Below are 3,531 nucleotides of genomic sequence, written 5' to 3' on the forward strand. Positions count from 1 at the left end.
CAGCCTCGCCAGGCCCCAGCCAGGCCTCCAGCTGGAGCTTGGAGCGGACCAGGACATTAGGGTCCACAGCCTTGACTAATACCTTGGCGGACACTGAAATTCCAAATGGAGACTGTTTTCCATTCAGAGCAGCCATCCAGCGGGCAGGCTGCTTCCCAGGGGGAGCAGAACTGAGAGGGTCTGCTCGGGTTGTGATCCCGGCCAGCGAGTCAGACTGAAGGCGTGCCCCATAGCACCGCGCGGGCGAGAGGGGCGCTGGGCGCACGTGGTCAGCTCCCATGAAGGCAAAGAAGGCTCGTGGGTGTGGGCGGCCACCGCCTCCCCAGGGCGGCCCATCCAGACCACTGGCATTGACGTCAGAACTTCGCCCTATCACGGCAGCTGCAGCGCCCGGCCCCCAACACAGAACACACGGGCTTTGTTTCATGGAGATTAAAAACATTTGCTGTCTGGGCCATCACTCACAGGTCCTGTTATCACTGTGGCCAGGAATACCAAGCAACAAATACTCCGCCCACATCAGGACCAGGGGAGACCCGTGGAGGCGCCACAGACCCGGGACCCTCCTCGGCTCCACTCAGATCCCCCGCTCCGTCCTGGCTGGACGCTCTGCAGACTGCTCTGAACTCTGCACATGTGTGGGTGTGAGTGTGTGTGCCCTGTCTCCTGCACGCCAACCCCCAGTGGGCGCCCCTGCCCCTCTGGATTCCGGATAGACTGGCAGCGTTCTGGCAGGGACACAGCCCGTCCTGGGCTTTCTGGTCCTTTCCGGCCTCTAGAACAAGCCGTGGCAGCAGAGTGGAGCTGTGGGCGCCTTGCTGGTTGGGCGAGCGGTGCATCTGCACCTGTCCACAGGGTGTCCACAGGGCAGGCCCCTCGAGGACAGCTGTGGGAGCCCACACACAAGACAGGCTCTCTCCCAGGCAGCGATATCGGTTTGTTCCTTCATGTGCCAGCTCTGGGGCTTGAACTCAGGGCCAGCCTGGGTACTGTCCCTTGGCTTCTTCCACTCAAGGCTGGCGCTCTACCATTTCAGCCACACCTCCACTTTTGGCTTTTTGCCGGGTAATTGGTAACCAGCATTTCATGGATTTTTTTCTATCCAGGCTGGCTTCAAATCACGATCCTCAGATCTCAGCCTCCTGAGTGGTGAGGATGACAGGCTCACGCCACCGCGCCTGGCCCAGGCAGGGATGTGGCCTGCAAGGAGGGGACTAGGAGTGGGAGACAGCTCCCCACCCAGAGGGCCCCTCTGAAGGGCAGTGGGAGCCGGGTGTGCCCCAGCCTGGCCAGGGAACACCTCCCCGGACGCCAGGGCCACAGCGAGGGCTGCGTACCGGAGGCCGGGCCCCAATCCTGCCCGGTCAGTGCGAGTCCTGGGCCATTCCGGGTGCAGCAGTGGTTCAGAGCCTCTGCCCAGGGCCTCCCCTGCCCTAACGCCAGGGCCCAGCCTCAGCTCTCACGGCCTCCCCCATCACAGAACACTAGGGTGGGCCCTGGCACCTCCCACGAGACGACAGGAAGCATCAGACACACAAGATGAAAACATACAGAAGAAGCCGAGTCAAGCCCCCACCCCCACCTAACCCGCAGTCTCACTTTCCACCCTGAGTTCAACTACGGTTTGGAAAATCCCAGAAATAAACAGCTCAAGGGTTTGACTCCCAGTGACAGGACAGAATCCTGCCCCACCCCCACACTCCAGCCTACTTGCTAACTCCCTCCCTCTGCCTGTCCATCCCTTAGTCTGCCCTGTAGATGGCACCCAACCAAGCACAGTAGGATCCTGGGGGCCACGAACCTTTTGTCATTTAACTGAGGCCCACAACACAGCAGCATGACGCTAGAGACTCAGATGCACAGGGGAAAAGCACGTCCCTCCTCCAAATCTCAGAAGGAAACCTCGAAAACCGAGGTGGCTGAGGTCAGGGCGTCTCTGTGGTGACACTGCAAGGGGCCTGATTTATAAAGCAGTCCCCGTGCGGGCAGGGGAGCCCTGTGCCCTGTGGTTTCAGGTGCCCAGGGGGCAGGTGAGGGGCTTCTCCCGCACCTGTGCTGTTTCGCTGTGCTCCTGTTTGTCCGTGGCAAGGCTGGCTCACCCCGTCTTCCTTTGGGGGCCTGAGGACACCCAGTGGGTTGTGTGGCTCCACCTATGGCCGGCTTGCTCCCAGCCGGGGACTTTCCTGGGGGAAGACAGACCACAGAAAGAGAAGAAAAAGGTGGGTCTGTTGTGTTTGCGTGGGTCCTGAGACTTGAACTCAGGACCTGGGAGAGTCCCTGAACTTTGCTACCACTCAAGGCTGATGCTCTACCACTTGAGCCACAGCCTCCCCTCCTGCCTTCCTGGGTAGTTAATTGGAGATGAGAGTCTCATGGACTTTCTGGCCCAGGCTGGCTTTGAACCGCCATCCTCAGATCTCAGCCTCCTGAGTAGCTAGGATGACAGGCGCGAGCCACCAGCACTGGGCCACAGTCCCTGCCTTTTGCCCTCCTCCTGCTCCTCCTCCTGCTCCTGCTCCTCCTCCTCCTCCCTCAGGGTTCCCAGGCCTTACTGATGTCTTACTGCCTGCCTGCCAGGCCGTCACTGCCGTCGTGCTGGCTCCACAGACCAAGGCACACACATGATTCCTTCAACAGAGAGAGCTGCTTGCCAAGAAGGCCAAGTGTTTTAGCAATCAATCCATCAAGCAGGCGGGCAGGGGGCCTCGGTAGACTTATGGGCACGTGGGCAGGTGAGTCACCCCCACTTCCCTGCTGCGGGGTCCTCCGTTCAGTTCTGCAGTCTCTACACTTTGCATTTCCTCACCTGAACAACGAAGGGGCCGCATCTTCCTGTGTGTGGCTAAGAAAGAGGCCCTGACCCCTGGCCTCAAGGCCAGCTTGCCCTGGAGGGAGGGAACGCGAGGAGCCTGGGGGCAGGGAAACGGGCCAGGGAGGGAGGGAGGGAGGTCACAAGACGAGGACGGGCAGCTGAAGACTTGGCTCTGGGGTGATACAGACCCGGAGAGTTCACATCACAGCATCAGCACGGGGTGTGGGGTCTCCCCCCGTGACCTCAACCACCCAACAGAGACCAGCCTGGTCAAGAAAGCTCATGAGATCCCACCTTGACCAGTAAGCCGATCTCGGTCACCCAGCTACCCAGAAAACCTAAGCAGGAGGACCTTGGTCCCAGCAAGCTAGGGAAAATTACTGAGTTCAAGCCCCATAACCAGCCAAAAAGAAGAAAAGAAAGAAAAAAAGGAAGGGAGGAGGAGGAGGAGGAGGAGGAGGAGGAGGAGGAGGATGGAGGAGGACAACGATGGAGGGGGAGGAGGAGGAGGAGGAGGAAGAGGAGGACGGAGGAGGATGGAGGAGGAGGATAGAGGAGGAGAATAGAGGAGGAAAAGGATGGAGGAGGAGGATGGAGGAGGAGGATGGAGAAGGAGGAGGATGGAGGAGAAGGAGGATGGAGGAGGACAACGATGGAGGGGGAGGAGGAGGAGGAGGAAGAGGAGGACGGAGGAGAATGACGACGATGACATTGTGGAA

At 59.9% G+C, this 3,531-nt stretch overlaps 1 long non-coding RNA gene across 1 annotated transcript; it reads right to left on the minus strand.

Annotated features, from left to right (window-relative positions):
* Positions 1–1,852: 1,852 nt before the first annotated feature.
* Positions 1,853–2,626, minus strand: LOC150045820 (uncharacterized). The gene is made up of 3 exons (XR_016532694.1): positions 2,564–2,626; positions 2,051–2,183; positions 1,853–1,947 (listed from the first exon to the last, which is right to left on the minus strand). It is a non-coding gene; the product is annotated as an uncharacterized LOC150045820 (long non-coding RNA).
* Between the last annotated feature and the right edge of the window lie 905 nt (positions 2,627–3,531).

This window comes from Megascapheus bottae, chromosome 26, assembly GCF_031878675.1.
Source record: "Megascapheus bottae isolate mThoBot1 chromosome 26, mThoBot2.hap1, whole genome shotgun sequence".
NCBI lineage: Eukaryota > Metazoa > Chordata > Mammalia > Rodentia > Geomyidae > Megascapheus > Megascapheus bottae.